The sequence below is a fragment of the Sabethes cyaneus genome, chromosome 2 (assembly GCF_943734655.1).
Source record: "Sabethes cyaneus chromosome 2, idSabCyanKW18_F2, whole genome shotgun sequence".
In the NCBI taxonomy this organism is placed as follows: domain Eukaryota; kingdom Metazoa; phylum Arthropoda; class Insecta; order Diptera; family Culicidae; genus Sabethes; species Sabethes cyaneus.
The window spans coordinates 140,269,395-140,296,443 of NC_071354.1; the positions used below are offsets into that span (position 1 = coordinate 140,269,395).

Consider the following 27,049-nt stretch of genomic DNA (forward strand, 5'->3'; position numbering starts at 1 on the left):
TGTGTTGAACATATTTCAGTAACAGCGTACCTTTGTGTTCATTTGCTATGCTGTGCACTTTTATAACCACACAGAGCCGCAAAGTATTCGATCGATCAGAACAAAGCCTTAAAATATCGTCGAATGAGCATTGTTCAATACAGTTGATGTTGTTTCATACCGTGGTGGATTTTTTTTCATTATTCTATATAGACATGCTGAATATGAAATTTTAATAAGATGCTTCCACAAGCTTGCGTTTATGTCCAAGGTAAAATATGAACTTGCAAAATTTACATTACGTTTGTCAGGCTGCATCCCAAAAAACTTAGGGTACGGTCTTCAAACCTCTTCCTTTAAGAGGACTCTTTAGTCTCGAATATATTCGACGGATGTAATCCGGGAGTTCAGAAACATTGTTTCGTAAATTGGAAACTACACCTTGCCTGAATAATCAAATCAACAATAAATACGTTCCCTATATCTTTTTAAACTGTTGATAACTTCTATTTGCTCTGACTTGTAGGGAATTAGTAACAGATAATTCGGCAAATTAATAAGTTGCCTATAATTTCCCAAAAAACAAAATTCGAAATCTATGCAATGCAATGTTATTTATAATGCAATTAATAGATCTAAATTAACGACTTTAATTGGCAAAATCAGAAGCACTTTTGTTCTATTTAACTTGAGCATTTGTTACAAATTGCCTGCTTTGTCAGATTATTGGCTTTGAAAAAGTCTATTCTAGCAGAATACCCATTAAAAATGGGGGAAGGAAAAAGAGCAGAAGTAGAAACAGAAAGACAGGGAATACTATGGAAAATAAAACCAACAAAATTGTGTTTGAAACTATTAAACCTTATCGCGCTGGTAATAAACAATATAATCTGGGATCCTAAGGTCTAGGAAATGTTTTCGGTGGCTTGTTTAGAAGTTTTGTAATCACAATGACAGTATGTAAGATCCGGTTTTGAATCAACATAAAACCTCACATTATTATCGAGATGAAAAATTCGTTTGTTCATATTTTTGAAGTGAGTACAGCGTGTATTGAACAGGCACTTTGCTCATAATTTATGTAGAGGAACCAAATAAACATACCTATATAGAAGCAAAATTAGTTGGTTCGTGTGGTGAGTCTTATCACGAGGACGGGAATAGGGCTCTCTTTCCTAAATTACAAAATGTTCACTTACATTATCAATAAGCAATTAAATCGGTTTTCGACTCGGGGTCATAATCCACATCCCTAGTGTTACTGCCACTGACGATGATACTGATGGAGATGGAGATAATGTTGCTTCTAGTGCCGATCGTAGTGTCGCTGATAATGATGTAGTGTGACGGGATAACGCAATTTTTGACACGGTGCATCCAATATTAATCCAAGTTTTGCTCATAAACACCAGATACATGATTTGCCACAGGAAAAGGGGGGCAAACGAATTCACGTAGCTCTTTTGCACGTTCACACTTGCACTATTTCTTCATTATACCTTGCTTCTTTTCTGTGCAGATTTATTTAGCGTTGTTATTGCTACTTTTATAAATTTTGTATGTTGTTTCACTTCTCTGCTTTTTCTAACTGAATTTGACATTTACATTTGATTCACTTCACATCACTTTTTGATTGCCTGTTTGGCTTCACTTATTCTTACTGTTGTGCATCAAATTCCACTCCCATTTGTTTTCACTTGCTCGGCAAAACGGAAGAATTTTTTTCTTGTGATTTTTTTCTCTCTTATACTGATGTTTTCATTCATGAAATCATTCAATCACTTCGAAGAAAAATCTTTTCTTTTTGGAATTCCGACAACAATACCTTCGTTGCGCTTTGTTTTCGTAGCTTTCTGTTGTATTTTAAATATAAATATATTTTCGTATTTTTACGCCTTATTTTTTCTTCATGCTCTTTTTCGGTTACCAGAAAAAAATATGAACAAAAATAAATCACTTTTCAAAACATTTTCTTCACTCGCTGTATGCTGTGGCCGTTTGCGTATTTTCGGAGCACTTTTCATGCTTTTGCTGGTATATCGTTGGTGCTGCGGCTCCTAATATCGCTGTTACTGCTGACGACCGCAACGACGGCGACGACGACGTTGTCGACGGTGTTGTTTTTCTGCCGCTGCCGCTGATCTGACGGCAATGGCGATGACGACCAACAAGAAGACGGCCGCGACGTTGTTCTCTGTGGTACATCTGCCGTTGCTGTGGTATCTGTGGCTATGAATTGCTTTGCAGCAGTGTGCGTATCGCGGCGCGTACTATTCTGCATGAAAATGCTGCCGCGTCGCAACCGCTGAGATTGCTGCCGAGCTCTCTTCCTGCGTTCGATGAACAACTTACTAAAATTTTTATTTGCCAATATTATATTGTCACATTATACACAGTTGCGAGTGTAAAATCCGAAAGGGAAAACTGATCACAAATCACAATCCCGATTAAACTATCCGCTGGTATGCCTGTTTCAACTATTTTAGTTCGTTCAGAACTTATATTCGAACTTATCACTTCCTGCCGCAGATTCGGTACATCCCGTTTCTCGTTGCAGTCGGTGGAGGTTAATTTTCTCTCCACTCACTTCATTCAACTTACTTTTCCCGAAATTCGTTCACCAGCGCGCACTATTTCTCGCATCGCACACTCTTTCTCGTTGTTTGACCGAGCGCTTTTTCCTTTTCTTGCGTTTTCCGTGTGTGTGCTATACGTATACACAATGATAATTATAGTAATTTTTCTTTAATTCACAAAAAAAACCTACTATGCGACGTTATGAATACAGTCCGTCTACGATCAAAGCTCTTAAACGACTGATAAATAATTTCGTTTCAATTCGTATATTTAGAAAACGTCATGCGCAGTCAGAGGGGAGGGCGTTTCCGAGGTATTTCGTTCGGTTTGTATTCGGCTGCAGCAAGTTGGCTCTGTGTGCATGGCAGGAAACTGTATCCGATAGAGGTTGTCCTACACAAACATGTGGCAGTATAGGTAAGTACCCCACGCAGGTATGAGTGATTTCATTCAATCAAGAGCATGTGTGGGTGCGTTCGGGTTTCATCGGTTTCCGCACTCATACCCTCGCAACCAGCCCACGAAGTTGACTTCGGGTGCCTAACCCGATACAACAATGCCACGCAGCGGGCAAATTCGTTACTACTGAAAAGGTTTTTATGAATGAAAACCACGGCCATAATGAATGGAGTATCGAAACGAAAACCAAATGTGACTGTATCCTGTCTCGCTTCCACTCACTCAGGCTCGATGATCTTGCTGCCGTCGCCACGTCGTCGCACACTCAGTTCTCCTTCGCTGGTCGTTGTTTCTTTCCACTTAGCGCTGACACTGCCGTGACCATTTCTAGACCTGCACGACTCGCCACACAGCCACATTTTTATTTTAATTCATTCGATTTACCATTCAATGTTCCGTTTCATTCACACAACTAGTACTTGGCACGAGGGCAATTTTTGCGCGCGCATGATCTTTGTATCTTTCTTTCTCTTTCACGCATATTGTAAAAGGTGTCGTTGGTTGCCATTCTCTATGCTCCGAACCGGAGATGGTTGTCTGGCTTATTGCTTGGCTCGGTGCTGTGTGCTACACATTACAGCTAAGCGCTTACGACATCAACGAACCGGGGGATCGGCCAGCAGCGGAAAAGTGCCTCAACGAGGGATAGACAGTTTGCCGGTGTGTGTTCTTTGCGTTTGCTTTTTATGTGCAAGGCTGCTGCCGCTGCTGCTGCTACTGCCACGAACGTAAGATCATGCACGAACAGAGCTTATGGAGCTACTGTTGCTATCAACAAGAACGGCCGCGTAAACGACAGAAATTATCATATTCAACATTCCATAAATACCTCCTCGATAGGATTGTTAGGACTCGATAGTCAAGCTGACGATGTATTTGACTTGCTCTTCTATTATATTACTCCACAATCATTCACGGCCAGCAAGGAGATAACGTGAATGTCTGTTTTTGTCTACCGATTGCATTGCCTTGTTTGCATTTTAGTAAATCATTATTTTTCCTGTCCATTTAAGCTCTAATACTTTCGATTTCACAAAATCAGGAGTGACTTGCGATTAGAGCGTAGCTAGCAACATGTAAACAGAGAGCAATATCACTTTGAAATGTGCAAGTTCAATTTTCCAATCGTAATTTAAATGGAAATGAAGAAAATCGAGTTTATTGCCATATACACATACGAAGAATAAACCTGTCTTACTACAGTTCCTCAACAATACTGTATTAAATTTGCGCATTTAAGGGTTAAAATCTGCGCATTTATAATTTCACCTGCAAATGATAACCGTTGAACCGAGTTAACTGCCCGTTAACGATACGCCGAATTGGAGAGTGATGATCAACGACCTTGTATGTGTATGTAGGACAAGAGAGCCTGGGCTAACTTCCTAGCCTGTGAAGGCGAAACCGCCACCGCCAATGATGATATCCGTTTGTTGTACAATATTTCTCGACGCCTTAGTGGTGCCAGGTTAATACTAAGATGTCACTAAGAGACAGAGCTAGGCACAAATTTTCCACATGATTGTGAGGAACGTGCTGCTCGAGCCAAACATGCTGAAGAGACAGAGCTGGTCAATTCCTAATTAACCGTACAGAATAGTCTAAGCAATAGATTGAACATTTTGAACAACTCTTTCGAGTGTTAAATGTCGTAGACCAACAAAACCAGCAGCGCATGACGCCAATAGTTCGTCACACCAACTCTGAGGTGCTATCACTGGATGAAATTGAAGCAGCCATCGTAAGTATGAAATCCAACGGAGGCCCAGGGATTGGCTGCATTTCAATCGAGATGGTCAAAGCTAACCTATTTTTGTCAGCCCAGATGATGCATCAGATATTTAGCAATACATGAGAAACCGCAATTTTTCCGATGGACTGCATGCTGGGCATATTAGTCAAAGTCCCTAAAAAAGGAGACCCAACTAAATACGGAAACTGGCGTGGCATCACGTTGCTTTGTATTACTCTTAAAGTTCTCTGTAGGGTAATCCTCAACCGGATCCAGGAGCAGATTGACGTTACTCTCTGGCGGTAGCAAGCTGGATTTCGTGTTCCCCGATCATGTGTAGACCATGTCACAACATTCCGCATTATATTGAAGCAGATCAACGAATTCCATGACTCTCGTCTCTGTAATAGTACTCTGTAAAGGTGTAAAGGTGTAAAGGTGTAAAGGTGGTGTAAGACAAAGCTGCATCTTCTTACCGCTGCTGTTTCTCATCATTATGAATAAGATACTAGTTAGAGCAAGTGACAGTTGACCAAATCGAAGATTACCTTGGAATGATCTAACGATGGAGCAGCTACCCAGCCAGCACCACATCGTATATCAATAACCGAACATTATCGTAAATAATTGTTAACAAATTCGAAATCGTAACTAAAGCTTAATAAAGTCCGTTCAAGTTGATTTTCAGTCGTATATAATGATTATAGCTGACAAACATACGATATTCAGGACAGAATCGTATAGCAGTACGGAGCGGGTCGGGCTTAATCGAATATTATCGTATATCATTACTTATATCGCTTAAACGCGTATGTTTATTCCTCATCACGTATATCGCCTCCAAAATACCACGGATATGCCAATTATGCGCATCAAATACCACTTATTAGCGTGTATATATGAACGTAATGCTGATTTTTAACTAAAGCTAACGAGCTAAATGACCTCGATCTAGTTGACGACATGCCGCCCAGTTATCTTACGTGTACGATGCTGGTCTAACAAAAGCCAGTTGACGGATGTACGAATCTCGGCTGGTGGTGTAGCTAGAGTCAGTAGGATCTTTACACTAGTCGCGTAATTGTCATGTACTCTAATAACCGGCTGCGAACCCCAAGTCTTAAAGATTATAACCTAAGGGCCAAGGCTTTGCTTTTTTCAGCCGGCGACATTATCTTGCTTACACAACGCCGAATCGATATGTAGAGTAAGTTAGATGACCACTCTGAGAGCTCCCAGACAGTAGGTCTCACAGTCAATGTAAACAACAATTTAATGCAACCCTCAATCGATTTACGATGTTCGCTGAAGCCGGCATAAGTATAAAATCACATTACTGAAACCGAGGGTAGATTAGAGCCTTAAAGAGTCAAAGTTTAGTTTGAAACCTCAGACACCTGGTTTTTAATCTGAGTGATCGTAACGAAGGATATATATTACCACATTGTTTGATGTGAAAAAATCCCATTCCAAGTTACGCTGAATTCCTAGACTGACAACTTCATTTTTGTTATTATGCAGCAATATGTTAGATGTATTTCTATTACGATTTATGAAAGTAGCTTGCGTTTTTTGAGCATTTAAAATCAAACTATTTTCATGGGTATGAAATGGGGAAGGCAAACAAGAAAGCGACCAATATAGCTCTTGCCATCTCAAGCCCCTACCTACCGCCTCCAGGCGGTCATACCCGGTCATACGAGTTGATGCGTGGTTCCTGGCTGCCTGATTAGTGATTTCAAAACTGCGATTCTGGGCAGATGGCTGAGCCACTCGGCCAGGTAAGCCTAATATGTTGTATACTAATGATTTGTTTTGTTTTAGTTCATCAAGCACTTCCTACTGTACTTCGGCTGTGACAAATTTCAATATTGCACATGGATATCAGAAGGAAAAATTAAATTATTTATTGGATATTAAATGTCTTGATGGAAACTTAAATGAAGCAATTATGCTATACTGGGTACAAGAAATACCTGTGAAGATTGCGTGAGTTTTTGCGCATCCTCTTAAAGTAGGTGTTCAACTAACGTACCCATTTCTAAAATCGTAAGGACATGGCCAGGTGTATGATATACTTACGGGTACACCATATCAGCCACCCATGGTGTGTACAGTTGTCTATTCTATACTATGCTATGCTATTTAAAATCAAACTATTTTCATTGGACCAACTGGCAATATTTGCCAAACCGTCATTAATAAGATTTTCTATTTCTTCTTTCGTTTTGTTAGTACAATCGAAATACATTTGGACATCGTCGGCAAAAAGATGCACCGTAAAATTCCTTAGCTTGAAAGGTAAATCATTTATGTACAATGAGAATAGAAAACGGCCTAAAATAGACCCTTGCGGAACGCTAGAGCTAATTGGCAATAAAGTCGAAAAACAATCACTTATCCAATTTAATTCTTCTGCGTATGTATTGTATACTATGTATGTATACGGGTCATTCCACGTCAAGTGTCCGAGTGCCATGTAATCGACCATCTTGGATTTGAACCAAATTTTGTCAGATTGCTCGTTTCAGGTCAGCAAGAAAGAATCCTAAGTTTGGTGCCGATTGGACGTTCCCTCGATTAATGAGAGTACCTCCATTTTTAATGAAAAGACACTCCAGAGGCGAATACCAAATAGGCAAAATCTCTATATAAAAAAAATAAATAAATAAATAAAAAGACACGTTTTTGTCAAATCCTCTTATTTTCTTTTGCTTATATCTCTGGAAATACTAGGTTTAGAAAGACTATTTTATCATGTTTCCAAAAGAAATTGTCCAAAGAATCACACAAATATTTTTAAAATCGATTTGAAAACTAAATTTGCATTTTTCTCTCAATGAGTAATTTCATACGAAATGCATCACCTGATTGGGATAAATGCCCACAGTTGTAGACGTAGTCAATCAAACTTTGATAGCACACTGATACGACATAGCATAAAATAAAAACGGGCAACACCACAATAGATCAAAATAATGGTCGCAATGGTAAGTCCCAACTCGTGAAAAAAAAACATCGGCAAAATCAATACTTTTCTCTTCTTGTAATTGCTGAAACCTTTTTCCATTCGAACATTTTTCCTTCATGTTTTGTATACGTTCACTGAATTCGCTAATTATGTTACTGTATTAGGGCATCAAACTCACTTTAGTTGATCTAACGGCATCTGTTTTCAGAATAGTTTGCGTAATTAAGCTTCTTTGAGTCTATGAGCTCCTGAATTTCCTCAAATGAATATTCCGATATAATACCCGCGTTTGCGAAAGTTTTCGTCGATTGATCGATGTCACTAATGCCACTGATGGTACAGTAGTAATATTTTAAATATTTGATACTTCAGGTCCTCAAAGTCATATATTTTTGTAAATAAAGGCTTTATTTTGAATTTTAGTTTTAGAAGTTGTTTACCCATACATACAGAACGCAACAAATAATCTATTGAATCGCTTTTTGCCTGGATAACACGCTTCAAACGCTTTTTGAAGTCGTTACATGCGGCACGTACTACTCCCATCGGAATGTCATCCCATATTTTGTTGACAACTAATTTAAATTCATCCAAATTATGATATTTATAATCCTTGACCTTCTGGTGTATGTATCCCCATATACACAAATCCAGAGGTTCATATCAGGAGAACTTGGAAGCCATTCCTTTTTCGATTTGAAATTCGTCAGATTGGCTTTGGCAGGATTGGCAGGAGCTCCATTCTGTTGAAAGCAGTAATATTTTTCACCATACATTCTCCGAACGTCAGACATCAAATTTTGTTTTAAGACCATTTATAGGTAGTATTTTTCATTTACTTCCACACCCTTTTTAATAATGTTATTAGTTTGATTGTATTAAGTGTATATAGACTAATCTCAAGTTTTTTAGTTCTGACCTCGAAATGCGGTCATACATATATATTAATATTTTTTTGAAACGATGGTTCTACAATTAATGAAGGGACGGTAGGGGAAAGAAATGAAAATTTTTGGTCCAGCGCCTCTATGGTTCAAAGGTACAAGTACCAGCGAACCACGTGCCCTGGCGAGTGTTGTGGGTTCGAATCCGGTTATAATCTCAGATTATAGCTTGGTTCAATTCATGCACCTTCCAGCATTGGACAAAAGGTAGGTGTCAAAATGACTACTTGTCAAGCGTAGCTACCAATATCCCCTCCCTCCTTCCCTTTCCGCTCTTCCCCTCCTTCACCAAAAATTTTCATTTCTTTCCCGTCCCTCCATCAATTGTAGAACCGTCGTTTCAAAAATAATATTAATTAATTGTATATGCCGTTGCAAGCATAAAATGATTTTTGTTCGAATATATATATGTCACACTGTAGGTATAATTTTTAAATTTCCGGCAATATCATTGTTCGTTGAACGAGATAGAAACCGCTAGTCTATGAACGCGTTAATGACAAATTTAACATTTTATGATTTTATGTTGGATATAATGAATATCCCATCATTATCGATTTCTGAATAATATTATTCGTAAGATTTGGCACATATGTCGTGTACGTAGTGTTCTCAAGAGTCCGAAGACATCTAATTTTGTAAGTTGTTGTTACTTAGTTACATTGTTGTTGAACTTAAGTCATAAAAAACTATTTCAAGAACTCAAGACGACTGGAAGCTCATCGTCGCGTCTATATAATTGACGAGTTTAATTCTGAGAGAGCAACATTTCCATTCTGATTATATTGATACTAAACCGAAATTAATAATTTCCAAACTCAACTCAAATGATAAACTTTGGGCCTTACCAATGTTCCAAAGAATATTTATGTTAAATCAACAATCAAAAGCTGATGAAACCGTGCGCAGCTGGCATGTAGAATTTGAGACTCCTCCATACCTCTGCAACGAAACATCCTGATAGTGGAATTAATCCTCAACTAGTATTTTTCTTCTTCGCTCGGACGCAGTGAAGCTGTTTTCGCTCAACGGAAGCAATGGTGTAGAGAAGACGTGAGCAGCGGTGTACTAAAGTGGTACTGGAGGGAGTACCAAACAACTGGCGGGAGTTCGGGTGTGTGCAGTGTAGGCCCCGAGGACCCTGGTGGGCACAGGGGACATATACTCGAGAAGAAGCAAATCGCACGCGTTGGAGGAAAAGAACTTGCTGGCACGATTCGATCGATCCTCGTAAGGGCTTGTAATAGGCACGGGAGTAGTGAGACGCGCGGCAACGTGGGATGGTTGCGGTACGGACGGCTGCAGCAGCCGTCGTATTGCAGAAAAGCTGAATTGAATTGATTCGATTGAGAGTTGCTGGCTTGTTTTTCCCCACTAGAAACACTCTATACGACCGTCGTCGAAAACGGCGACGACGACGACAACGATGACGATAACGATGGATACGGTCAAGACTTCGAACAAGAAGACGAAAAATAATATGGAATAAATATGTTGACTATATTCGGAGTCTACACGATTCATAACTTGGTTGGTTTTACAGTTTTTTTTTGCTTTCTAGGCGCGTTTGGTTTATTTGAAGAGGAGAGCTCAAACGTGTCTTTTTGCTTTTAACGATCGAAGAAACGATTTTCATGTTAATATTGTAATTTATGAATGAATAGAGTGGATTGGTTCCGAAGGAAACTTGCACTCTTTAATTTGGCTGTGTGTGGGAAATATGTTGCTTGCGTGAGTTATAATTGCGAAGTAGTCAACAGGAGACGATTTAACACTTTTGGTTCAACTGTTCGCAGTTCAAATTAAAAAACTGTGATGTGTTGGAAATGATTTATAATAATTGGTATAATTACATATTACATAATTGGTTGCTGCGCTGGTGTTAATGTTTCTGGTTGGATATAAATGTGAAAGATGTCCTATGTAGCTTGTGTACGCAGAATCCAAAATAAGTTACAATTGGTAGAAATATATATACTCAAGGGCGTTTTCCAAACAAATATATCAATTTTGTGACCTTGGCTAATTTTTAATCGAACCGGCTGAAACTTATGCCCCAGTGTTAAAATAATTTCGAAGGAATATACAGTAAGACAACTGCTTTCCATATAGAAAGACAATTGAACAGCCGTAGTATGCATGAAATCGGGGGCTCTGTAGCCGCAAGGTTAGCAAATCTGCTTTGACAAACGAATGGTTATGGGTTCGAATCTTAGTAGAATCAGGGCGATGTCAAAGTGACTTTAGCATGGGTTTATACTCAGGCCCCTCATCACCCTTCCTTCATGCTGAATTCTATATTATCCCGATATGGCCTATTGACAGTACAAAAATGACTCTTATAGTAAAATGCACTGGATTAGTTGCGCCAGGGATGGCTATAATTGGGGACAGCGCGCTGTCATGTGGAACGAGATGGGTAAAGTAGAGAAAAGCATTGAAGGAAGGATACCCAATTACACACAAGCACGCATAAAATTCAATAAGCATATCGCTCAATCAATAACGAATATAGCAAAAAAAAATGTAGTGCGAGTTGTACAGCAAATATCGCCCGGGTATATCATAATAGATCAACGATACTGATCGCAGTGATGAGTCCATACAGAACAAAATGCATGAAATTTTCTAGTGAATATATTAAATGACAAGTGATTTGAATGGAACTTCTCATTTAATTTTGATGTCATAGACCTAGAGCGATTTCGTGTTTTTGATAGATTTTTATACTTTTTTTTTAAAATAGATAGGGTATGTTGCTGCTTCCTCGTAATTGCCCATTCCCTTCCTATCCAACACAAATTATTAAAAATATCAGCATTTTTATGACACACAATGCAAAACTAGTTCTTTATTAATATTTTAGTTTATTGTCTATCATACGCGATCAATCAAAGTGAGCTGAGATCTATTCAAATGCTTTTTATCATTAACGAAGTCCTACCAGTCAAATTTCCTACGTTTTTTCGTGCGACGAAAAAGAAATCGTTTTAATTTCCGTCATTCATAAATAAATGAAAATAACTCACGCAAGGCATTGTCGTTATTCTACAGCCAGGAAAACTTACCTGACCAGTAGAAATCTTGCAGAATAACATTTGTCATGCCATCCTACACAAATACATGCACGTTAGCTTCGTAAACATTGTTGTGATTTTTAGTTCGGTTCGGACGATGAAAAATTTTGAAGGACGGACTTTAAAACGGTACGACGAATTTAAGAAGCCAGTTGCGTAATTTGCATATTATGCTTTAATAATCGATTTTCAGTGATTTCAAAGTTCATGGATCGGAAGGTAAGTGTGTTTTATTCAAATCAGCACAAGAACTTTTGTAGTATTCATTAAATCCATCCAACAAACGACAAATTAGAATGGCTTTACTTACTACGACGGGAATTAGAAATAAACCCTGCTTATTATAAACGGAAAAAAATTTCAAACATTTTTGGTTCATACTGAATTGCCTTACTTACTTAGGTGGCTTGCCGTCCTTCTTAGGAGCCTGTTGAACAAAGTTTCTCCATGTAACTCGGTTGAGGACTATCGCTCTCCAATTCCTCGGACACCGAGTACTCTTCGCCAGATCTCGCTCCACCTGGCCTAACCATCTTGCTCGCTGCGCTCCTGGTCGTCTTGTTCCTACCGGATTTAAGGCGAACACCATCTTTGCAGGGTAGTTGTCCGGCATTCTTGCAACATGCCCTGCCCATCGTATCCGACCAGCTTTGGCTACCTTCTGGATACTGGGTTCGCCATAGAGCTGTGCGAGTTCATGGTTCATCCTCCGCCTCCATACTCTGTTCTGCTGTCATGTACGCTGCCGAAGATCGTTCTTAGCACTCGTCGTTCGAAAACTCCGAGCACTCGCAGGTCCTCCTCGAGCATTGTCCATGTTTCATGCCCGAAGAGAACAACCGGTCTAATAAGCGTCTTGTATAGGGCGCACTTTGTACGGGGACTTAGTCTGCTCGACCGCAATTGCTTGTGGAGCCCATAGTAAGCACGACTTCCGCTGATAATACGCCTCCGAATCTCACGGCTGGTATTATTGTCCAGCGTTACCAGTGAGCCAAGGTATACAAATTCATGGACTACATCAAATTCATCGTCGTCGATCAATATACTACTGCCCAAGCGGTGTCGTTCGGTCTCGGTTCCGCTGGCCAGCATGTACTTTGTTTTAGACGTATTTATCTTCAACCCAATCTTTTCTGGTGTACTGTTCAGCCACCGCCACAGATGCCACAGACGAAATGACTAGATTTGTTGAAACTTGTGCCCCGCGTCGTGTGTTGATATCCGCTCGGTTCATAACACCTTGTTGAATAGCAGGCATGAAAGACCATCACCTTGACGAAGCCCTCTGTGTGATGCGAATGAACTTGACAACCCACCCGAAATCCGAACACAGCACTGTGTATCATCCATCGTAGATTTAATCAGTTTGTTGAGCTCTCTGGGGAAGCTGTTCTCGTCCATGATTTTTCATAGCTCTTTCCGGTCAATGGTATCATATGCGGCTTTGAACTCATCGAACAGGAATAAATGATGCGTGGGAACTCTGTATTCACGGCCCTTTTGGAGGCTTTGAACTCATCGAACATGAACAAATGATGCGTGGGAACTGTATTCACGGACCTTTTGGAGGATTTGCCGCAGTGTACTGAATTGCCTTACGTGTTCTTATTCGAAATCCATGAACTCAACAACTGTCGTAGCAGTATTAAAACAGTAACCATGTGTTCACGTTATCATTGCAATCTTTGATTGTAATTTACCTTTATGGTTAAGTGAACTAAGAAATCAATTTCTATTGTTTGCTATTTCCTGGCTTGGAAGTTTTCTGTACGGAGTAGAAACTGTATGCAAACAGCATACTGTATTCGCTAACATTTAGCATTGAATAAAGAAACAAGATATCGATTTGTATTTTCGGCAATGACTTAACATGGATGGGAATCGAAAAATGGAACATATTAATGATAAAAATATTGAACTGGCTAATTCCAGCTATGCTTTAATACTAGCTGAGTGCCCGATCATGCTCGGGATTCAAAATTAGCCTGAGTTTATGTGTTGTGTTGAATGTGATTGATGTTGGCAGAGCCAGAATGAATATCGAATATTCGCGCGCGTACTGGATAAAATTCTGCCTTCGTCTGTGAACTTCAGGGCAGCATACGATACAGTTGAACGCGAACAGCTATGGCAGATAATGCACGAGTACGGTTTTCCGGATAAACTGACGCGGCTGATCAAAGCTACCCTGGAACGAGTGATATGCTACGTGCGCGCTTCGCGGGCACTCTCAAATCGCGCAGAGGGTTGCGGTAAGGGGACCCTGTATGTTGCCCTGTATGTTACTGAATATCGCTATTGAAGGTGTGATTCGGCGAGCGGGCATCGAAACTTAGCCTAGCAGTCAACTCCTAGCCTTCGCAGACGACCTCGACATCATTACTAGAAACCTTGGGACGTTTACGCCAGACTAAAAACGGAGTTAGGAGGATTAGTCTGTTATGGCGCAAGTCCCCATGAAGTCTAATTCCCTATGAGACGAGTAATAATTCGGCGTAAAAGAATCTGAGATCCATTGCTCCGGTAGTTTCTTCTCCTTTCAAACCTTGAAAATAACCTAGTGTGGAGCCGTTGTCAGTGTTTCTCGGTCATGTTGATAAAGCTCTGCAGGCAGGCGGTGCTTACCGGCGCTTTTGTTGGTCTTTAGCAACCGGATTTCAAATTTGCCTTTTTTTTTTGTTTGGTGATATAGCGACTTTAACAGCTTGGGTCATTCGTGATTTCTGCGGGGTTGGGATTCGAATCCAGATCCTCAGCGTGAGAGGCATGAATGCTAACAACTACACCTGGATTGACCCCTTCCAGGGGCATTCCTAGGTTAACTTACGTTTCGCCTCCTGCAATTTAAGTATTGAGGTGTGCAGCGACGAATTGCTTCCACCTGTCGTCCACCTCGCGCCCTCCTGCTGGTTCGTGATGCACCGATGTTACGCATTATCCAGCCGTGCGCCAATTATTTATGTCTCAATTTAAACCCATCCTTTGTTCAACACAACCAATCATCACTCACAACATTACCCAGACTGCAACACTTACTATCTTACTACCCATTTAATGAAATCGACATCAACTTTTCAGAAGGGCCAATCTGTAAAATGTAAACAAACCGAGTGAGGGTAATTTTCCCTGGACTAGCATAGTGAAAAAAACTCTCACTCGGTTTATTTACATTTGGCAGGTTTCGCACTGCCGAAATATCCATTCCCCAACTTCTTGACTAATTACTAACTACAAAAGATACAGCAACACTTTATTTGGCAAAATTGTAGATAATAACCAGTTCTACAAACGTCCCATACATCAATTTGTCAAATTTTGCTGGGCTGAGACGGTATTGTCAAATGAATCAAAATTGAGTCAAAGTGATCGAACCATCCCTGTTCCTCACTGGTACTCCCCTCCTTGTCAGAGGTCGCCTCCATAACTTGTCAATATCCGTATGTTTATTCTTTCATATCAAGGAACATGTATGCCAAGTTGACCTTCCGGAGTAATGGCGGTGCATACACACATACATAAATTGACTTTTACATATTAGAATAGCAGGCGAAGAGTTCGCGATGCCTAAGGGTACAGTAGCACACAAGAAAACAATGACTAGAAAAATTTTCAATGAGCATGGAAACCGATAAGATCGTTCTGAATGCTCATTTATGATGATGTATAATATCAGGTTTCTGTATTGACCAGAATCGAACGTGAGTTCTACATCTGTTTTCTCTATTTTGAGTCGATTTAGGATAGAAAATAACATTTATATACATATTTGTTCTGAGAATGTGAAATAAACAGTGTGAACGTTATCTGGCCCATCTAATAACTCACATATTAATGTTACACAGCGAACAAATATCATATTTCCATAATTACATAATGAACCGCGAACGATATGAAACCGAAGTAATCGCATCATTATTTATACTGTCTGTCGTGAATTTGAAACCACGCTACATTCATCGTCAGCTATTATCAAACCACAGCACAGGGTTAATAATTTTATCATATCCCTGTCACTAAACGGAAGCAGACTCTTAATGAATGTTTTTTTTAATATTCTCTTATCACTTCATTGATAATGACATTGATACTGTTTTATGAATGAAAACCTTTGTAGTCACAAAAACAATGAACGGGTAGAAGTAAGCTTCCCTTGTCTTATCTTCATTGGGTCACCGATGCCGGCAAAACAACACCTTCTATTTTCAGTGCGTCCTTCCTACGTGCGACAAATCGTCCTACCCTATTAGTGAGAGATCTGTGTTTGCTTGCAAATACACCTTGCAATAAAGGCCGATAAACAGTTCTAATTGAAAGTTTATTTTGGTCTTATCAGTGCGTCGTTAGTAAAACAATTATAATTTCATATCATTACTTATACATTACTTATGTGGTTGCGCACGTATGCAATTCAGGTTTTACTTTTCTGATAATTGCAAAAAAAGATATGTATTCCGCAATGCAAATGTATACTTTTAAGCGCGAAATATTCTTTGCACCTTTTTTCAATTTATTTTCTTTTTGTCGTAAAACAATTGCTCTTATAAAGCATTGCACGCAGATGTCAGTGCGTTTTTTTCGTCCCATGTTTGACGGTGTTGTGGGGTTTGTTTTTATTAATTATTCGCAAGACCCAGAAGCAAAAATGACAAAAATAGATGTTATGCAGAACTGCTATCATTTTTCTGCTTCGGAAAAGTCGGCCATTTCCGATTTCCACAAACAAGTGGTACGAATTACAAGTAATAAACCCACTAGCAATAAATTTAGGTTACAAAGGGAATCAAAACAAACCACACAAAAACTTCAAACCAGAGTTGAGGTTAGGCACCGTGCAAAGGTTTATGGTAAAATGTCAATGGTCGCATACCGTAGCCAGAATTTAGATATCAGGTGCTGGGACGTTACAATCTTCCATGGAGTGTCCATCGGAGGTTAACTTCCATTCCGCCTCCTTTTGCCACTCCACCATTGAGGTGTTTAGTAAAGAACTGCTTCCATCTGTGCTGCCCGTGGTGTCATAGTTGACGTAAAAGCAAAAATAAGCAAAATATAATTTTTCAGTCCTACGAATTCTTAACTATGTTTTCTACATGCCCAATACTCAAACAACATTTGTTTGCTCGAAAATATTCGAGAAATTTGGGAAAATAGAGCTACTCTGCAAATGGTTTCACAGTTAACGTAACTCTTCATATATTTAATCAGCACAGTAATTTGTTTTTCAATAGCTTTACGCTAAGCTATGAGAATAAACGTTCAAGAAACAGTCTGTTTATTCTTATTCTTATTAATACCATCCACAATAAAGGATTCTTGGAAATAATTTTAAATATTTCTAAGGATAGAAATATTTCAAATTATGTTCTTGTCTGTATTAACATTTGGAAAACATCCGAGATACATCGCAAATGTTAAATCGGCCAGGCCAACTGTGAAGTATTGCCGCAAAGACGATTCTGAGAAATGTATCTTGTGTGAATAAGTTATTCATACATACATACATTTCTGAATCAGCAGGGAAAGAAGAAACGGGGACGTCTCGTACCAACCGTTTCTGATAAATTATTAAGCTTTGTTTCGTTGGGAGTATTTAGCTAGTAAATAATACTCCGGACCCTCGAGGATGAACTTATGACATTTAGGCCAAAAGTCCGGCTGCAATATGCCAAGGTTATAGCGCCTTATTTCGCTCTCTGCAAATAGATGAAACATCCCAACTGCCAAAGAGGTAGTAAATAGTATAGATTATTCGCATGACATGAGTTGCTCAATGAAGCAACAAAAATTACTGTATAATGAAATTGCTGGATGACGTAAAAGCAGACAGACAGCAGAATGTTTTTGTAGAAAGCAAAATTGCTTAATATTAAACCATTGTTTTCATGAAACCTCATGACAACCAAAAAAAAAACCAAAACGATCTCACTGGTATCTCCCGTTTGTTCTATCGTTCGTTCCATTAGTTCCATCCATGCGCAGATCCATGAATCCGGCGTTCTCCAAAGCAGTGATCATTTTCCTCACGCAAATAAAGGAGCTGAACGGATTATTCTGGTTATCACTGCCACTAGCGCGTCCAACAGTCACCCCGCTGTAATCTGTTGGTGTATCGACTGGACCAGAACCAGACCAGTGAATGTAGACCTCCATATCCTTGAGCTGGGGACATCTTCGTTAACCTGAGGAGGACAATCTGGCTCCACCACTGGATAACTCCTCCGATTGAACTTGACAGTGACGCATTGAAGACTCCTCCGAAAGCTGGGTTTCAGGTGGTTCATGGCAGGACGCCCAGTCTGCAAGAGCTGCTTCCCTGTGAACGACTGAATCGCTAGCCTTAAGGCCATCGATATTCGCCAATGGTGCTGGTAACTAGTTGGTGGCTAGTAATACATATCAGGAACACATCTATAGTTCAGTTACTTTAAAGGTCCAAAACCACCAATGACCTGATTGATTGAATAATTGAATAATTTTCACAATTCACAAGAAAAATTGACAGCAAAATTTTTTGCTGCCGACCACACGCGTTGCTTACTGCGATCCAAACCCTCCTTATTCGTTCAAGAAACAGTCTATTTATTCACATAAACTAGCGTATGCTTTTTTATACACAATAAACGTGAAATGAATCAAAAAACGCCATCATAATCCATAATAATCTCAACTAAATTGACATAACATTTGATTACAATGCGTTTTCTCAACAATCATGGCGTTGATCGTTACGTCAACTATGAAACCATGGGTTTTACCTAGCACAGCAGTGGCGGCCGATGGCCGGGTGAATTCTGCCACAACCGTCTTCTAGGGTCGATGCACCGAACTACTCGGAAGCAGGCTCATTCTTGTGTAGTTCTGGGCAGATTGCAGGTTAGCCGGTTATCTATTGTTAAGTTCAAGGTTAGTCAAGAGAGGTTTTCTGATGTTCAAATTTGTTTTTCACCCCCGCTGGGTTACCCTTGACGACCACCGAAATTTTCAATGCGGAAACTATTGAATGTATAAACAACGTCGATGGTTGCTAACCAATCGTTCCGCGCACTTCTGTTCTACAAACTGTGAAAACTAGATCACCTATTTTAACTCACCTTGGTTAAGTTGAGGAGCACTGCTTTCACGTGTCTGGTATATAATTGACAGTTTTGAGCGCACATATGCTCATATGCTGTAACTACACACTTAAAAAAAAGTGCCGAAGTCAGCAAAATTTTGCCGAGATTTGGACAGCCGAGCGTTCGGTAAAATTTTTTATGATGCCAAACGTTAGTAAAGATCCGTAAACGTCGATTTGCAAAACTGAAATTTTTACCGAACGCTCGGTTGTCCAAATCTCGGCAAATTTTGCTGAGTTTTTTAAGTGTGTAGGTGACGGTCAGAGTCAATATATGCACCCCGTAGGGAACGTACGTTCGTGATGTTGGAGAAGAATCCGTCATCTATGAGAACGTGGCCAATCTGGTTCATTGTACGTTGATTAGGTGATCTCCGAGTGGCTTTGTGGATATCTTTGCGTAGAGAAAGGTGCTTCAGATCACCAGGCTTTAGGAAGCTGCAAAGTTTATACATCGTTGGTCGTTCGTGTGCGGTGCGCAGTTCGGTGTGCATGAATATGGTGTCTTATTTCTATTACCGATCTATACATTTCTTCCCTACCGACTTGCATGTTCATATCCCTGGAGATGATCTTGATGCCCCATGGCGAACAGCTGTTGTCCATTGCCTCCTCCAGCCGCGCGTAGAACGCTTCCTTCTCATCGTCGGGTCTACCTTCAAGTGGGTAGCGCACGTTGATAATGCTGTACTTGGAGAAACGGCCCTTTACTCTCAATAAACACAATACCTAGGGGTCAGTCCTGGCGTAGTGGTTAGCATTCACGCCTCTCACGCCGAGGACCTGGGTTCAAATCCCAACCCCGCAGAAGTCACGAATGACCCAAGCTGGTTAAAGTGACTATAATCTAACAAAAAAACACAATATCTCGTTGATCGCCTTCCAATCTACCACGCGATCCGGCATTCTGCCCAACACTACAAAGCCTGTTCCCGGTTCGTTGGTAGTGCCAGCGCTCTGGTGAAACCACAGAGAACAGACATTTATGTTCATATAAAATATCTTTCAAATGGTGTGTAAGCTTTTGAACAAAACACTAGCGACATCTCTCTCAGGGTGTACCAGTTATACTACGTCCATGTTGCCAAATTCAATTTATATTCTTACTTCGCTCTACACTTTCGGTTTACTGGCAACTCTAATATCAGCTACTTAGCAACGGCGTGGTGTTTGTTGAATATTTTTAATAAACATGACGAGTGACAATAAGAAACACATTTGAAGAATTGCTCGGTGCCTGGAAATTGCATGCCAAAGACGGATAACTGCCGCAATTCAACCGAATATTTCACTTGCTGCTCATAACTGAACAAAATATTGAAGGCGGAGCTCATCTAAATCAAGAGTAGATACTATATAGGAAAAACAGTATCGTTTGACGGAAGCATAGCGGTTCCAAGTACGTCAGCATTGTGATCTTTATCCACAATTTTAAAAATGCAAATAATCGTGATTAGAGTTATTCCATTTTTGGTCGTTCTCGCGGTCATCCTATTCTTTCAATTAATACCACCTGACCCCACCACGACTGCACCGGTAGCTTGGGGTGCCTTCTGGAAAACCTCCAGTCAGTGTCTTGAGTCAGGTATAAAACGATACAACGAAACAATGGGTTTAAATATCTTCGATAAAAAACCAGTTGTTTACATTCGTCAGCATTTTGGAACCCAAATCAGCCTTTCGTGCCCTCGAGCTAGAACGGAAAACAGCAATTTGTTACGCTTGTCGGAGAGATTGTTTACAGAAATGGTTTAAAATGAATAATTCAATAATTACCGCTTGGGAAAATTTTTGTTTACTTTCGTTTTAGATTTGTTTGATTAGGTAAACAACATGTTAGTTACCTTAGCAACATTGTAATGCCTCGGTTAAAATGTAACATGTGCATTGGTAACCAAAGCTCTTCCTCTTTGTGATGCGAGCGCCACGTAACGGGAGCATTACCACATACTTTCAAAATGGCGGTAGAGCTTTTACACATCGCGCGAGATTAAGATGAATGTCTGTTCTCTGTGGTGAAACTATGCCTTTCCGCCGTAAATCTTTCAAACCGCCTCTCTTGCAGAGCTTTGATGCCGACTTTACGGGGCTTAAGCTGTACGAGCAGCACCCGGTCACCACTTGCAAAATTTAGTGTTCTACAGTTCCATGTACCGAGCTGCTGACATTGGAACAGTCGCTCAAGTAATCTTTATAACGGTAGTTTTGGCCTGGCAAAGAGTGAACATGTGCAAAGCTACCACCTCTGTTCACTAACTGCTATCTCTACCTCCACGTGGTGCCGGCTGGAGTACGCAAACCTGATTGTTGTGCGCAGACAGGGAAGGGGGTATACCCACACTAAGACGGCAACTTCATTAACGGGAGAAAGACCTTAGGCTAATAACCTACTGTACTTGAAAATCGAAAACGTTACAAAAAATGTAAACAAAAGTCGATCTGGATTATTAGCAACGACCTGTAACATGATAACCTGGACCCGAATCATAATATGGAATATACTGAATATACCAGCAGGGTAAGTTGGCTCAACTTGCAATTTGGGGAAGCCAGCCGCCTGCAATTTGAAATCTTGGAGCTGTGCGAGGCCTGTTGACCAGATACTGGCGAACACAAGACATCGTCCGGGCAACTTTGCTCTACTCTGGCATTTAAGGTGAAAATGCTACTTGCGAGAGAGGAGTTAGTTTCCTACTGAGCCCAGGGGCGCATGGGAAGTGGGAACTGACAAACGAAAGAATAGTCTTTACCAGATTTAGAACACGGGTTGGAAATTTTACAGCATTCCAGTGCCATGTGCGAACAGTTGCAGCGGACTTGCAAGAGAAAGATAATTTCTACAGCAAGATGAACAGCGTGGTTGAGAAAATCCCAAAGGGAAACATTTAAATCCACATCAGCGTCAACTCTGAGGCGCCATCAATGGGTGTAATTGGAGCAGTCATAAAGTATAAAATCCAACAACATATCACTAGGGCTAGACTGGATTTCAGCCGAGAGGCTCAAAACTGACCCAGCTTTGTTAGTCCAGATGATGAATCAGCTATTCAGCAACTTTTTCGGTGGTGTGGATGCAGGACATATGACGTCTTGTCCGATCCTATAAGGGTCGCTGCTACAGTGTTGCATCTTATCATCGCTGTTTCTCATCGTTGTGGATGAGCTATTAGTTGGATCGATTGACAGTAGACCAAATCGAGGATTTCCTTGGAATCCTCTAACAATGGTGCAGCTAAATGACCTCGACCTAATCGGCGACATTATCTTGTTCAAACAATACCAAATCCATATGCAGAGCAAGTTAGATTACCAGCAGGGTATCAGGGCAGGGAGAGGTCTCCGGCAGCAAGTATCATAGTCGATGTATCGAAGACTAAGTCTGTGGTGGTAAACACTGAAAATCCTACCAAATTCACAGTATCTGAACAATAGGTTGAGCAGGTGGAAGCCTTTCAATATCTTGGTAGCCAGACAATGCCGGATGCTGGTGCTAAAACTGATATAGCCGCACGAATCAGAAAGGCCAGAGGGGTGCCCTTACAGGTCTTCGAAACATCACTCAAACCTGATTATTTTACATGAAAAAATTTGAATTTTCAACTAGAGTCAAGAGGATCGTAGCATCAGCCCCGCAATTGTCCTGTACTTTAACAACTGGCTCCGATTTCTGTCGTACAAAAAATAGGAGGTCAGCAACTCGACTTTGCTTTTTTTAGGTGGAAGTGGAACGACCACACCTTGAGTAAAGGAGCGAATGAGATGTACAGAGAAGCACTTGACGAAAATCCGCAAGGACAACTAAGAAGATGCAGACCCAAGAGCTCATGGCGAAGCAGCGAACCTGTCCTGGCGACAGATGAAAGTCATGGCGGGTAACCGTCGGCAGTGAAGGTCTCTGGTTTCATTCCTTTGTTTTGTGGAACTGGCGGACATGGACCAGTAAGTAAGGTAATTTTTTTTTATAATCGACGGAGAGAACTGTTGAAGAAAGTAATGAAACAAATGTGTTGATAGTATGTCAGGTGAGACAAGGTGTGAAGGCAAAGGAGAGTCATTGAAGTAACGCTTATTAAATTTATAAGTATTTCTCCTACAAACTTAAAATGCGCTGCTTCATTGACCCTCCTTTACCTAATTTTCCACTCTTTCACTTTCACCCCTTGTCTCCTCTGAGATACTGTCAACACCTTTATTTTATTACTTTCTTCTACCGATCCTTCCGTCGATTGTAAAAACTTCCATTATGAAAAATTAATTAAATATTATTAGGGTAAAAAATGAAAAACACGATGTTGGTCTAGACGCTCAAGACTGACACGACTATTCCTCATTCCTACACTTTGGGTTGGCATATAAAAAAAAGAAAGGGAACAAATATTTAAAATTCGCACAAATTCGGAGCACTTTTAAATTCTCATTTTTTATAGAATTACTGTGTTGAAATCATTGTTTTACTTATTTCTTCACTTAACAAGAAACTAATTTTTGTAGGATCACTATAGCATTTTTTTTTCTCACACTTCCTTTAACTGTTGAGTTTTTTTGGAAATAAACTAGCAAAGTGTAAAAATAAGAAGCAGACCTAAACCACCATTAGATAACTGGCCACGCTGCGCTGAGATGCAGAATTCATGAAAATTGTGCCGGTTTTGAGCGCAGGCCGAGTCAACCTGCTGCATCGTATGTGCAGTAGTCCTAACGTGACACAACCGGTCGTGCAAATAGAGGCAACCCAGCAAGTGCAAGATGAGGAGTAATTTTCCAATTTAGCTTCGTTTCATTCATGCTGTTCATCTCCGTCCATCCGCAGTTTAAGCATAGCGTAGCCGCTGAGTGTATTGAGTGTTATGTAGTGCAAACGCGCTTCCATTTGGCTGGCCCACAATATAGCAGCCACGGCACTGACAGTCCAAACGATCGACTAACTTACCGACACGAATGCCGCGGACAGAGCCGATGCCAAAAACCCTTTTGATAGGTTGGACTTCCTAATGTGGGACAGAGAGTGAGCGAGAGAGAGAGACACTGAAACAAACTGCACTAGCAATCAATCTCGACGTGACCATTGCGGTCATTGAACAGTGGGAATATAATATTAAATTTTTAAAAATGTCAGGTAAACTGAGATTATAAAATAACTGTACAATGTATGATATTTAGGTTGATGTGCATCTCAATTCGTTGGGCTATATTCGATGGTCACAAAAATCCAAAGCTCTAAAGTTTGACCACAACTGCCTAGCAATTACATCAGCACACATTCAAAACTCTCCGAATATGTCGTTGCACGGTTCTATTATTTTTATGCGGATGAGGTCGCTTTATTTGTTGCAGTAAAGTAGATCAATTTGGTCCAGCGAGGCACCGTGATGTGATGGGGAATAGACCGAACGTGGATGTTACATTCACTGCTGCCACTGCGGATGCTAAATAGTGCACCACTACCGCCTGACAAAGATACGGCTGACTGGCATCATCAGCTAAGAGAGCTTGTGAACGGAAAAAACAGATCCGTTCGAGTTCTCTGGCTTGAAATTAGATGATAAGCGCGGGACGGGCCTCGGCCATCAGCATAATTCACGCTCGACCAACCGGCTTTTCCACCAACCGACCAAACGGGGCGGTACACTGTACGGTACACATACAAACCGATATGCTACCGTTCGTGCCATCGCATCTCGCGGGATGGCAACAGAGGTCAAATTAGTGCAATAAAGTGGTCGAATTGTCACAGTGATGACCGGTTATGATGAGGCATTCTTCAATTGGAGTGATAAGCGAAAATTATTCCTAATGTATGTTCAGGCAATTGTTCTGATGTGTGTCTGCTTTCGGTCGAAACCCATCTACGGAAAAATTAGTCCAGAACTGGTTTGTAGAGCTGATAATACACGGCCGCTGAATAGGTGCAAGGAGAGTTCACATTAAGATCAGTGTAACAGTGTTCAATATTGTACGTTCGATTAAAGTGATTTTCAAGTTTATAAAGTTTAATTGTATATGAAGATAATACTAAATATATATTGCTAAAATAAATGCTGAAAGTTGATATCTCATTTGAGGGGGTTAGAAGGAAAGGGGTGTAAGTGAAAAAATTGAAAAAATCGAGATAATGATAGGAAACGATACTTTGAGCATGGTTTTATGCATGCTAGAAAATTCATGTCAAAATTTTACCGTTTAATGACTTTTTTAGAAACATGAAAAAAAAAGAGCAAAATAAAAGTTGGGTTTCGCTTGGAAGGAAAGGGGTGTGTAAGTGCAAATAACATTTTCAAAAATGTCTTATATCTCCCAAAAATTATAAAATCCTTTTCCAAGATTTCAATAGAAATTAATAAAGTGAAGTTAACAGAACCATAGTGCGCCATTAGTTTTGTATTTTAACCTGACGAATTTTCTAGCTGACTTCTAGCTTAACTTTGGATCCGATTTTCTCGAAATATACTTTTTGTCACTTACACCCCTTTCCTTCTGAGCGACTCATTTGAGTTTCATTAGTTCAATAGTTTTTGATATTATAAAACTATGACCTAAATGCTGAAGAGTGTTGCGATCCAAATTTGGCCAAACAAGCATACCTATCGATTGAATAAATTTTCTCTTAAAAATCATATTAATTTCTTTTCAATATTCAATTAGTATGAACTACGAGAAAAATAGTCAGCTAACAAGCTTTCAGTTAACCTAATCTGAATTGATGAGACTTTTTTCGCGATAGAACACCACTTTGAAACTGCTTCTCGTTTCCAACAGTTTCGACAGTGAACTTCGACAGTTTCATATGCATGAAAATGTGTGCCACCCTTCCTCTTCCAGTTATCGTAAAAAACTCATGCCCAGAAATCTGTTTGAAGTCTGTCTTGACGTAAGTTTCGTCGTCTATTACCATTAGAATTAGAATCCGGCTATAATTGGCCTGCATTATAGCTTGGTTCAATTCGCGGATTACCCAGCTTGAGTAAAAAGAAACGATCTACAAACCTGGTAAGCGATGCTTCACTGTTTCTCCCTTATCTAATTCTCCGCTCTTTCCCCTTCATGTCTTCTCCTACTCTGTTGGATACTATAAACATAATTGATTTCATTATTTTTTTCAATCGGCCCCTCCGTCCATCAGAAATAATTGCCGAAAAAATTGTACAAGTTTGGGTCGAGTTTGGGCTTTTCAGAATTCTATGAAATTTTGTATACGGGTATCGTTTATGAACTTGTTTATGAAAAAAATATTTGAAAAATTTGAGAACTCCAGTTTTCCGTTGATACAATGTAGCTTTGATCAGTCGCGTCAGTTTGTCCGTGTTCCATAAAAACCGTGTTCGTGCCATACCTGATCTCGGTCGACTGTATCGTATACGGCTTTGAAGTCAATAAAGATGTGATTTGTGGGCACGTTGTACTTTCGACAATTCTGCAACCATCTGTCGAATGGTAAAAATTTAGTCCGTAGCGGCGCTAGTTCCGAAGAAGCCCACCTGATAACTGTGGTCTTACTCGTCGGTATTTGGCCAAACTCTCCTTAGTGGCAATGCTCAGATAATATTTCTAAGCCGTTTATTCCTCTCCACCGCTTGTTGACATTCCAACCAATCACCTAATGCGTAATTGCCCCACCGTCTTTGAGAGTCGAAGCACCTAACTTCTCGGAAAAAGGTATTTTCTCATCCATTATTTGCGCGTAGTTCTTTGCAGATTGCGGGTTATCTAGCTGCCTAATCTTCAACCCAGGAGGACGGCTTTGACGAGTCTGGTATATTGTTGCCAGTCTTGAGTGCACATATGCTGATACTAGGTAATAGTTAGAGACAATATTTGGTCCCCGTAGGGAACGTAGGTGCGTGATGTTAGAGAAGAACCGAGCATCTATGAGCAGGTGGTTAATATTGTTCATTGTACGTTATTCATATCCCCGTAGACGATCTTGAGGTCCCGCGGCGAATAGCTGTTGTATCTTGCCATCAGCACTGAGAATGCTTCCTTCTCATCTTCGAGTCTACCTTCGGGTGGGCACTTGGGCAGTGCACGTTGGTGATGCTGTATCTGAAGAAATGCCTCTTTATCCTCAATATAGACACATCCAAGCGTTGACTGCCTTCCAATCCCGAGCAGGAGCGAAGAGCAAAATAATATAAAAACAATATCAATCTAAAGTATAATGCTATATTTTGTTATTGAATAGATATGGAGATATAT

General features: G+C 40.2%; 1 protein-coding gene across 1 annotated transcript in view; it reads right to left on the reverse strand.

The window, feature by feature from the left end:
- The window catches only part of LOC128733713 (protein sprouty), a 40,787-nt gene extending 38,009 nt beyond the window's left edge, over positions 1-2,778 (reverse strand). The window contains exon 1 of the mRNA XM_053827481.1: positions 1,179-2,778. The gene's annotated coding sequence lies outside the window, so the exon portion shown is untranslated. The remainder of the gene's footprint in view (positions 1-1,178) is intronic.
- Positions 2,779-27,049: the final 24,271 nt, after the last annotated feature.